At 44.4% G+C, this 12,659-nt stretch overlaps 1 pseudogene; it reads left to right on the plus strand.

The window, feature by feature from the left end:
* Positions 1-449: 449 nt before the first annotated feature.
* Positions 450-1,271, plus strand: LOC131816776 (nucleoside diphosphate kinase, mitochondrial-like; annotated as a pseudogene).
* The last annotated feature ends 11,388 nt before the right edge of the window (positions 1,272-12,659 follow it).

Below are 12,659 nucleotides of genomic sequence, written 5' to 3' on the forward strand. Positions count from 1 at the left end.
CTGTGGGGGCACCTGGGTGGCTCAGTGGGTTAAGCCACTGCCTTCAGCTCAGGTCATGATCTCAGGGTCCTGGGATAGAGTCCCGCATCGGGCTCTCCACTTGGCAGGGAGCTTGCTTCCCTCTCTCTCTCTCTGCCTGCCTCTCTGCCTACTTGTGATCTTTCTCTGTCAAATAAATAAAATCTTTTTTTTTTTTTTAAGATTTTATTTATCAGAGAGGGTGGGGGGGAGAGAGCGAGCACTGGCAGGCAGAGGCAGAAGGAGAAGCAGGCTCCCGGCAGAGCAAGGAGCCCGATGTGGGACTCGATCCCAGGACGCTGGGATCATGACCTGAGCCGAAGGCAGCCACCCAACCAACTGAGCCACCCAGGCATCCCAAATAAAATCTTTAAAATATATATATTTAAAAAAAAAAAAAGACTTCTCCTGTGTTTTCTTGCTGACCAAAGCTCTACTAGGATTTCCTACATGTTCATAAACTAAGCTTCTCTGAACTTCACCACTCTGGATATGATCAACGGAATCCCCCAATTGTGAGACTAGAGAGGACATCCAAGATTATCTGGTTCAGTCCCCAGAGGAGGAAACAAGAGAGGGCCTCGTGGAAACCTGGCTGGCCAAGCACAGACTGGAATCCCATACTCTTCCATCACAACAGATGATCTTGAGCTAAACAAGCAAATAGACACTGGGCTTTCTAATGACAAAATGTACAAACTCTAGGTGCTCAGCCAGCAGCCCCCAAGTGGGAGATCATGGGCAGCCTCTTGGAACACACCACAGAGCCTGGGCTGCCAAGTGGCTCTTGGCCGCGGGCCTGAACCTGCTCACATGCCCTAGCTCCTGGATATGGGGGCAGACCCTGGCTGCAGTAAAGCCAGATGGGGTAGAGCAGTGGCTTGTTGGGGGTGGGATCCAGTGCTTTGAGAGGCTGGTGGGGATGAAGATGCTGCAGGCACCAGAGTCCTTGCCAAGCACTACCAGGACCTGCAGAGGAAGCCCTTCTACCCAGCCCCCATCACCTACATGAGCTCTGGCCAGGGGCAGCCATGGCCTGGGAAGGCCCCAGTGTGGTCTACTCCTCAAGGGCCATGTTAGGACTAGACCACACTGACTCTGCTGAGGCTGTCCGTGGCGTCATCAGGAGGGACTTCAGCATCCACATCAGCAAGAAGCTCATCTGTGCCAGTGACTCCATGGAGGGGGCCCAGAGGGAGATCCAGCCGTGGTTCCGGGGCAGTGAGCTGGATTAAGTAGGGCCATCAGGCCAGTGTCCACCCAGCCTGAGCACTCAGGCGGACCTCAGCCATGCCAGCAGCCACCCAGGATCAACTCCCTCTGTGGACAAGAACTTCAGCTCACCTCCATGGTCTGCCCCTCTGTCCCAGACCATCTCCCTGTCCACCTTCTCCCCACCCCAGCCCAGGGGGACTGAGCAACCAAACTTTATGTGCCTTTTAGTATCCTAAGCCAGCAAGAAATTGAACCAAATCCTTTCTGGATCAAAGTACCAGACAACATTTGGGGTATCTCCAAAAAGGTATAGTGTGACCTCTGTTGTCCCAGAGTGCAGGTGGGGGGGTGGCTAAAATTCACTGGGTTGTGCATGGCGATGCATCGCTTATTACAATTTCTGCCATCTCCAAGGCAGAGATAAAGAAGGACTTCGTGCAAAGTTGGAAGAGTTTGAGAGTGGAAATAAAGCTTATCTTCTCACGCACTTTAATTAATTAGTGCTGCCTGGGTGGCTGAGTCCGTTAAACATCTGCCTTCGGCTCAGGTCATGATTCCGGGGTCCTGGGATGGATCCCCGCATCAGGCTCCCTGCTCAGTGGAGAGCCTGCTTCTCCCTCTCCCTCTCTCCCTCCCCACTCCCATTCATTCTCTCTTTCTTTCACACATGCGCACACGTCCACTCTTTCTCAAATAAATAAAATCTTTAAAAATTACCTAATTGATTAAATGTAACTAAATTTAATTAATCAATAAAAATTAAAATAAAATGTACACACCGTACTGTGAAAGATGTAGGATTAGCCCAGTGGTGGGCTCCGTCTGGGGTGGGGGGAGGGTGCAGGCGTGCAGGATTTCTCATTCATCACTCACCCTGAGATCAGCATCACCTTTTCCGGCCTCTGCTTTCACCACAGAGGCTATTTCAGTCCAAGTTTCCAGCTGTTCTTGCCTCCTCACCAAGATAAAGGTTACTGCAGAAGTCTCTTAGTAAGGGACCAAAAAAGCCAAAGAGATTCTGAGTAACCGTCAGGTGCACGCAGGGGCCCTAGCATGGAGCTGTTGGGACAGGAGGGCAGTGTGGCCATCACTACCCCCCCCCCCACCGGCTAAAACTAGAATGGTATGAGGTTTCTCTGAGCCATTCTACAAGGACAAATGGCTCGCCTGCTTTCCCTTTCACCTTTCCTCAGACCCTCAGCCTCACCTGCCCCCACTCCTTCCCTCACAGAGCTCAGTGACATGAAAAACACAGACCCATAAACTCTTCCTCTCGGCACTGAACCAGGTGGCAAAACAGGAAGCATCTTCTTGTTAAGACAAGCCCATTGTGTTCTCTGTGCACGCGTGTCCTCGCAAGCGGCAGGAAACCGCCACCGGGCCATGGCAACAGGTGTCTGGGTGACCTGAGGCCTCGTGCTAGTCTGTGCCCGTCCCTCCTTCCCTTATCCTCCTCCTGGAGAGCTACCTCCTTCCGCCCGCCGCCTGACAGCTCCTCACCTCACCCTGTTGCTCCTTTCCTTTGTAGTGGCCCAACACCTGATAAAGACCTTCAAAGGCCCTATGCCCTAAAAAAATGACAGCCTCTCTCCAAATAGAATTCTTAACACTGGAGCAACCAACAGGAAATATACACATATCCTGGAATTAAGAGAGCTTCTTCTTTAGAGGTTCAAATTACAAAATTCTAGGTAAGTTCAAAGCAGAACCTTTCTCAAATTTAGGGCATCCTTATCTGGCTGGAACCCAAAATCAATACCAAGCCCACTACCCTGGACTTTCACATGGGAATAGATTGTTCCCAAGTAAAATAAAACAGGGATTGGAGGTGGAGGAAGGAATAAGTGGTACCATCTTGGACTTGATCTATTTGCACAGAGGGACAGGAAGCTGTAGGACCCTTGGGGTAGAGCCAAGAAATGGGTACTTTGACAAGGGATCCAGCTGCAATTAAGGCAGGACTGAGTTTCTGCTAATCTGGCTCCCTCCAGGGGACTCCGGGTGTGCTTCCTTCTGCTGGATCTCTCCAGATCTCACCTTGCAGAGATCTCTGTTCTTTCCTATGGTAGCAGGGAGGGTGAGTTTACGGTAGGGTATTTTATTGCTTTTTTTTTTTTTTTTTTTTTTTTTTACATTTTCTTCTAGTCTTACTGAGGTAGAATGGACATACAGCCCTGTATTAAGTTCAAGGTACACAGCATCATGACTTGATTTCTGCATTTATTAGAAATGTGAAATGATTATCACAATTAGTTCACATGTCATCTCGTAGATACAAGAATTTTTTTCTGGTGGTAAGAACTCTTAAGATTCATTCTCTTAGGGACTTTCAAATATACTATCCATCAGTTTCACCTACAGTGACCTTGTCTCCTGCCACACTCCTGCTCAGTCTTCTCTGCCCCTGTGCTCTTCCAACCTTATTTTGTGGTCTGATGTCTCAGCTCATGCCCAAGCTTGACAAAGATAAGTGTGCTTTTATCAATGTTTTTGAGAGATTTCAGCCAGGAGAGAGGGCAATCCAGACTTTTTAATACTATTTCAGACACGCCTTTGGTTTTTTTAATTTCTTCTGGATTCTGTCTTCAGTCAACATCATCCATTCTGCATGTCTTATTTAATATACATGATAAGACCAGTTCGTCAAACAGAGGCCTTTAGAAGCTTATCTTGAAAAATCAGTATTTATCCAGTTTGTTGACAGAATTTACATATGAACCCTGTTTGTCTTGAGAAGACCGGATGGGTCACATCAGTAAATAGTACATCGCTCTTTACAAATTCTAGCAGCCTAGGTTCTTAGTTGAGAAACACAACCTTAGCCAATTGATTCAGAAAAAGGAGTTCATTAAAAGGATACGAGGTGGGTCCAAGAGCTGGTAAGAAACAGTAAGACCATGTTCAGGGCTTTCCAGACAGAAACAGTTCAGCTACGTTATTCTTTACCCTCTAGGCCAGCAAGTCATCAGTGGGTGGTTGAACTGAATAACTAGGAAGGTTTCTTCCAGATCTTCTTCCCTGCTTCTTCTCAGAAACCTCCGTTCATGGGTAGGACTTCCCCCAAAAGCAGAGCGCACATTCTCAGAGAAGGGGACAAGGTGCAGGAAGCCTTGTCTGAGGGCATCTTTTCAAGCAAGAAGGGGACAGCCATGGCCTGAGTCCTTTGGGTCATGCCTAGTGTCAGCCTGGTATGATGGGAAAAGCCCCTTAGCTTGGAGTCAAAGGTCAAGTCACTTCTTCTCTTCGAACTCTCAGTTTCCTCAATCAGAAAACTGAAACCCAGCTAACAGAGCAACCATGAAGGTTACATGGATATGATCTAAGAACGGGCTTAGGAATATGGAAGCCCTATACAAATGTGGAGGCTTACTATTTTCCATTAGTTGGCATGCTCTGTGGTCATTAGTTGGCCATGGCTTATTGGGCCTTCAAGTCCTAGCACTTGACCCAATATCTGGCAGAGCAGGAGCTCAGTAAACAGATGTTGGGTGAGTGGATGGACAGACAAATGGACAAGCAGACGAGCGGGGAAGAGTCAATTCTGGGAAATGCTTCGGACACCATATGTTGACACATCACAACGGCAAAGAGAGATTCGCTCTGAAGACATAGCAAAAGCAAAAAATGTCTCATGTGCCAAACACCACCTCCCACTGCTTGGGTAACAGGCCAGATTGGACCCACAGGCTACATCTGCCCGGCAAGTAGGCCAAGTTCAACAATGGGGCTCTCCCAGCATCCTGAACTCCTGAACAGAGTAATTCTGAGAAAGTAAGCGACTTGTTTAAGGTCGCTGGGCAGCACTTCTGGCCCCGCACTTTCTCCTGACAGCTTAGTGCTATCCTCCACTCTTACCCGGGTTGCTCCTACGGCTCAGAGATGACACTTTTTTCTCATGGCCTCCCCTACCTGCTCCTGCTGCTGCATCTTGGGCTTGCACCACCCCCACCCCCCCCCAACATTGTACTATATTCCGTCTTCCATTACTTGTTTAAATATTATGAAATGTTTACTACATGAAGGTATAAGCAACAATACTGTGATCTTGCTGCATACCTCTCTGTTTGCATCCTTTTCCCTTCCCATGTTGAGTTGACTGTATACCTTCTCGTGCATGTTTTTATACTTTTAGTGCTTATACTTTTATTTTTTTTTTTAAGATTTTATTTATTTACTTGAGAGAGAGACAGTGAGACAGAACATGAGCGAGGAGAAGGTCAGAGGGAGAAGCAGACTCCCCATGGAGCTGGGCCCCCGATGTGGGACTCGATCCTGGGACTCCAGGATCGTGACCTGAGCCGAAGGCAGTCGTCCAACCAACTGAGCCACCCAGGTGCCCAGTGCTTATACTTTTAAACTGACTCTTTATTTTTCCATCTTCCCCACTGTAATGGAATAAATGTTTGTGTCCCTCCAAAATCTGTATGTTGAAATCCTAACCCCCCAGCGTGGAAACATTTGGAGTTGGAGCCTCTAAAGGCCGTCATTAAGGTTAAATAAGGTCAAAAGAGAGAGGCTCTGATCCAATAGGATTAATATCCTTATAAGAAGAGATATCAGAGGCCTCTCTCTCTCTCTCCTCCTCTCTCCTCACCCCTTTGCACGAACTGAGAAAAGGCCAGGTGAGGGCATAGCAAGAAGTTAGCCATCTACAACCCAGGAAGAGAGCCTGACCCTGGGTGTGTTGGACCCTGATCTGCAACTTCCAGCCTCCAGAAGTGTGATAAATACATTTCTGTTGTTTAAGCCACCCAATCTATGGTATGTTGTCAGCCTGAGCTGACTAACACACCTACTATGCCCCAAGTGAGCTAGGAAAGCCCAGAGACCATGGGTGTCATCCTTGTATTTGTAGAGTCCAGAGCCCTGCCTGACACATGAGTGCCTATCAGATATATTTGTAAAATAAATCAATGAAGTCACTGCAGAACCAAAACAGATGTCCTGGGGCCTATTCCCTGGGAGCAAAGTGTTCTCTGCTCTGCCATAATACGGGTCCTATTCAAACTGCTGCTGAGACCAGCAGCGTCTACAGTCAACTCTTACCAAAGTCAATTTAAAAGGAAGAAAGGGGATCCCAAGAAAGAGGTGGAGGGAGGGCTGCCATCTCAGGAAAGTCACTTTATTAATTAATTAAATGTTTGTTAGGCACCTGCTTATCAGGTATTTGGTGTCGAACAGCCTCCATTTGTGTAAGGTGATCAGTCTTTAAAAGATCAAAGACCTAATGGTCCAAAGATGCTCTGGATATAAGCAAACCCAGTGCAACTGCTTCTCTTATGGCCATGTCCTTTGTACAGACACTTTGGAGTACACATGGCAGTCGCAATGGAGAACATAGACTCGAAGGGCTCACTTCACTCATAAGACTAAGTACATCCTTGGCACAGCTTCAACACAATAGAGCCCACTCTCATGAGCCCCTGAGCATCAGTAAGGGGAGTCCCTGTGTTGACTTTTAAGATTCTCCAAAAGGAAAAATGGTGGGGAGGCACCTGGGTGGCTCAGTCAGTTAAGCGTCTGACTCTTGATTTCGGCTCAGATCATGATCTCAGGGTCGTGAGATCGAGCCAGGAATCAGGCTCCGTGCTCAGCAGGGAGTCTGCTGGAGACTCTCTCTCTCTCCCTCTGCTCCTCCCCCTCTCTCTACCTCTCCCTTGCTCTCAAATAAATAAATAATTTTTTTAAAAAAATTATTCTCCAGAAGGAAAGAGGCAGCAGTCTCAAGAGGCTGGCTTCAAGTCTCTTGCTAGACATATAACACACACTCCATAACAAGTGGGATGGGGCAGAGAGCCTTCTACGAGAGAGGACATCACCCAGAGGACCCATTATTGAACTGAACTATACCAAACTACATAAAAAAATTTCTCTCTTTTTCTTTTTTTCTTTTTCTTTCTTTCTTTTTTTTTTTTCTATCATCACTGCATTGCTAGAGACAACACAAAGCACAATTTTGTGTTCACGGAGCATAAAGTCCACTCCAGAATAGAAAATAGTTCACATGCCAATTTGGGTGTCCCCAGAGTAAAGTGCTATGGAAGTTCAGAGAAGAAAGGGCAGTAGAAGTGGGCCATCCTGGGCCTCCATGGATGGGATGGGACTTAGAAAGTCATCCTGGGTTCCTCCTGTACCGTACCTCCCATAAAGAATTCGTTCACAGTGGAGTCACTGACTGCATGCCACCATGAAGAAGGAAAGCTCACAATCAGTGTTGAAAAATACTAGGGAATCCCCATGGTCTTGCTCAGAGACCAGCTAGGAAACTGAAACTGAAGGTTCCCAGGCAACAGCATACAATGTCCATATAACCAGAGTTGAAGGTTCAGGCAGGAAAGTGGGAGGAAGAAAAGGATCTGAAGGGAGCACCACCACTTAGCATCAGGCAGAAGCTGCTAAGGAGACCAGAATCAGTAGCCCCTTATCCCTCTACCCCAACAACATGCTGCTTCTGCCACAAAATTCTCCCGTTCTTCCCAGTATATTTGTGGACCTTCTATGGGGGCCTACACCAACTAGAGAACCAAAGAAAATTCCTCAGGATAACAAGAACTATTCTGAAAAGAGAGTCTGGACTGTATGTGGTCCAATTCCATGATTCTCAGAAGGGCGGCCAAGAACCAGAGAGAGGAAGTGACTTGCCCAAAGTCATAGAGTGAGTTATAGCCGAGGCAAGGCTGGAGCACAGGTCTTCTACCTCTAAGTTTATTTTTTCTTAGAGGCATCTGGTACATGGAAAAGGGCTGCAGGAGGAAGCTTCTAGAAGAATTCCAAACTGAAGTTGTCCTGCCCTTCCTTACCAACACCTTGCCCAGATATAAACCCTGAGAGTCCGTTCCACCTAGTTCAAGAGATTTCCTATATCCCTAAAAGCAAATGGGCTCCAAATGACAGTGATGAAAGTAGTCAAAATCTTTGGGCTGAAAGGAAGGTCCAGTGAGGGCTTCTCATGCTTCCATTTGGGGAATTTGGGTTAACACAAATGGTTGACCCATAAGCAGGATGTCACAAGAAAGCCCTACACTTCAATCACAAAAAAGCCCTACACTATGCCAAAACTTAGGTGTCTGCTAGGCAGCCCAGCCTCCCCCTTTACACTTGAGAAAACCAAGGCCCAGAGAAGGGAAGCAACTTGCCCAAGATCATACAAGGAGCTAAGCTCACTGCACTACACCCCAACAGAATGTCCATCATCTGGGGAGAAGAAACCATATTCTATCTCCTTGTCCATCTGCCTTCCTGCCCTGTGCAATCTGGGATTTCGTTCCCTTATTTTAGGTAAAGCATCATGTCATGTTTGGTCTTGGTCCTAACTGTAGAGAATGAGGGTATAATTTAACCTTAATTTCTTCTGCACCTTAAATTCTTTGGGAATTGGAATCACCTTGTATCAGTCAGGGCTGAAGAAAACAAGAGTCACTCTAGGTATTTGAAACAAAATCAATTCAATTAGGGAACCAGTTATCCAGGTGATGGAAGAGCTGAGAAATCAAATAGCACATGGTGAGGCCACCCAGAGATTAATAACAGCAGGAAGTTGCCAGTATCTCCAGAGCTGGAGGGACATATGGAGAAAGCAGTATTACCAGGGCCCAGAAACTAGGGCAAGAGCTAGAGCCCAGGTGCTGGCCCCACAGAGGCTGTGGCTGGCTGATGGACTCTAGAATCACAGACAGGGAGCCACTGCTGAGGATGCCTCCAAGAGCAGAGAAGGAAACATCCTAGGGATGGAAAAAGCTAGACTGTGCAAACAACAAAGAAGAGTTTGAAAGGCTATACTAATATCAGACAAAATAGACTTTAAGACAAAAATTGATTATAGGGACAAATAACATTTTATAATGATAAAAGGGTCAGTTCATCAAGAAGAAATAAACATATATGCTCCTAAAAAAGAAAGCCCAGGGGCGCCTGGGTGGCTCAGTGGGTTAAGCCGCTGCCTTCAGCTCAGGTCATGATCTCAGGGTCCTGGGATCGAGTTCCGCATCGGGCTCTCTGCTCGGCAGGGAGCCTGCTTCCCTCTCTCTCTCTCTCTCTCTCTCTGCCAGCCTCTCTACCTACCTGTGATCTCTCTCTGTCAAATAAATAAAATATAATCTTTAAAAAAAAAGAGAAAGAAAGAAAGCCCAAAGACACATGGAGCAAACACTGACAGAACTGAAGGGAGAAATACACAATTCAACAATCCTGGTTGGAGACTTCAATATCCTACTTTCAATAGTGGACATAACAACACAGCAGTCAATCAATAAGGAAACAGAAAATTTGAACAACATTATAAATGAAGTGGACCTGACAGATACTATAGACTACTTCCCCCAACAAGAAGAGAATACATATTCTTCCGAGGTGCACATAGAACATTCTCCAAGACAGACCTCATGTTAGGATATGAAATGAATCTCAGGAAATGTAAAATAATTGAAATCATATAAAGTATAGTCTCTGACCACAGTCAATAACAGAAGGAAATTTTAAGAACCCACAGATACATGGAAATTAAAGAGCATACTCTTAAATAATCAATGGGCCTAAGATCTCACAAGGAAAATTAGAAAATACTTTGAGATTAATGAAAATGAAAACACAGGGGAACCTGGGTGGCTCAATGGGTTGAGCCTCTGCCTTCGGCTTGGGTCATGATCTCAAGTCCTGGGATCCAGCACCGCATCGGGCTCTCTGCTCTTTGGGGAGCCTCCTTTCCCCTCTCTGTCTGCCTCTCTGCCTACTTGTGGTCTCTCTCTCTCTCTCTGTCAAATAAATAAATAAAAAATCTTTAAAAAAGAAAATGAGAACACAACATATCAACACCTACGGGTTGTAGCTAAGTGCATACTTGGAAATTTATAGCTATAAATGCCTATATTGGGGGAAAAAAAGAAGAAAGATCTCATATAAAGAACCTAAACTTTCATCTTAAGAAATCAGAAAAAAAAAAGACTAAACTAAACCTGAATCAAGCAGAAGGAAAGAAATAATAAAGACAAGAATGGAACCAAATGAAATAGAGAATAGGAAAAAGTAAGGAAAACCAATAAAACCAAAAATTAGTATGTTGAAAAGATTTTCAAAATTGACAGATCTTTAATTACACTTATACTGATACCCCAACTACACAAAGATGTCACAAGAAAATAAAACTACAGGGGCACCTGAGTGGCTCAGTCAGTTAAGCACTGCCTTTGGCTCAGGTCATCTTCCCAGGGTCCTAGGATCAAGCTTTCCTGCTCAGCAGGGAGTCTGCTTCTCCCTCCATCCCTCCCCACACTCATGCACTCACTCTCTCTCTCTCTCTTTTTCTCAAACAAAATCTTTTTTAAAAAGTTAAAAAAAAAAAAAAGAAAACTACAATTATTGCTTATAAATATAGAGGCAAAATCCTCAACAAAATATTAACACCCCAATCCAGCAACATATAAAGAAAGATTATACACCATGACCCAGGGATTTACCCCAGGAATTCAAGGTTGGCTCAAGATACAAAAACTAATCTATGTATTTTCTATATTTATTAGAACAAAGGACAAAAAAACTAAAGTGGACACAGAAAAAGCATTTAACAAACTCCAACATTTGGGGAATAGAAGGGAAGATGATACCAGGAATGAACTCAAAAAAATAGATCAGAGCTAAATGTCAAAACTAGAAGTATTAAACTCTCAGAAGAAAACTTAAGAATTAATTAAAGCTTCTTGAACTTGAATTAGGCAATGGATTTTTAGATAGAATGCCAAAAGCGCAAGTGACAAAAGAAAATAAATGAATTGGGCTCTAAGTTTTTAAAGCTGTTTGCTTTAAAGTGAGAGAACACCATCAAGAAGGTGAAAAGATAGTCCACAGAATGGAGGAAAATATTTACAAGTACTGTATCTGATAAAGGACTTGTGTCTAGAATAAATAAGGAACTCTTAAAAACTCACAATAAAAAAAAAAAAAACAATTTTAAAGTGGGAAAATTATTTATTTATTTATTTTTAAAGATTTTATTTATTTTTATCATTTGAGGGAGAGAGAGTGGGAGAGAGAGCATGAGTGGGGTGAAGGGCAGAGGGAGAAGCAGACTCTCTGCTGAGCAGGTGGCCCAATGCGGGACTTGATCTTGGGACTCCAGGACCATGACCTGAGCAGAAGGCAGATGCTTAACCGACTGAGCCACCCAGGCATCCTGGGAAAATGACTTAAATAGATGTTTCTTCAAAGAATATATAGCAATGGTCAATAAGCACATGAAAATGTGCTCAACGTCATTATGGTAATGCAAATCAAAACCACAATGAGATACCATCTCATAACCACCAGAAGACTAGAATCAAAAAGACAATAACAGGTTTTTTCAAGGATCCTTCATATATTGAACCATGTTATATATTGTGTATGAGAATATAAAATCATGAGGCCACTTTGGGAAATAGCTTGACAGTTCTTCAAAATGTTAAACATTCAAAATGTTAAACTGAGATGGCTCAGTCAGTTAAGCATCTAACTCTTAATTTTGTCTCAGGTCATGATCTCAGGGGTCATGAGATAAAGCCCTATGCCAGGCTCTGTGCTCAGTGTGAAGTCTGCTTGAGATTTTCTCTCTCCCTCTACCATTGCCCCTCCCCTCCACCCTTAGGTGTGCTCTCTCTCATAAATAAATAAATAAATAGATAAATAAATAATAAAACCATTAAACATGGAATTACCATATGATCCGACAATTCCACTCCTAGGTATGTACCCAAGAGAAATAAAAACATTTGTCCACACAAAAATTTGTACATGACTGTTCATAGCAGCATGATTCATAAGAGCCACAAAGTAGAAACCATCCAAATCCTGAACGGATAACAGATAAACCAACTGCGGTATATCCATACAATGGAATATTACTGGGCCATGAAAAGCAATGAGAATATGAGATGTGGATTAACCTATAACAAGGATGAACTTTTAAAACATGATGCTAAGTGAAAGAAGCCAGACATAAAGGCCATACATATATATAAATCTACTGATGCAAAGTGTCTACAAAAGGCAAATCGATAGAGATAGAAAGATTGGTGGTGGCAACCAGGGCCTGGGGACAGGGTTGGAGGGGAGATGGAGAGTCATTGCTAACAAATGGGAAGAGGTAATTTAAAAATCTTCTAAAATTGATGGTGGTAATGTTTGCACAACTCTGTGAATATACAAAACCATTGACTGGTACACTTTAAAAAGGTGAATTAGAAATATGTAAATGTGAGTTCTATCTCAATGAAGCTGTCCGAAACATTCTGACATCCCCCCTTCTCCTCTACCTTCCATCATCTGTCAGTTCCTCCCACTGGCCAAATCTATCTGAGAAGCTGGAGGACAAAGTGGTTTGGGAAATGTAGTTTTCTGTGACACTGAATCCCTCGTTCACCTCTGATGCCCTAGCCCTGGGTATTCAGGCTCAAACA

Source organism: Mustela lutreola, chromosome 15 (genome assembly GCF_030435805.1).
Source record: "Mustela lutreola isolate mMusLut2 chromosome 15, mMusLut2.pri, whole genome shotgun sequence".
In the NCBI taxonomy this organism is placed as follows: domain Eukaryota; kingdom Metazoa; phylum Chordata; class Mammalia; order Carnivora; family Mustelidae; genus Mustela; species Mustela lutreola.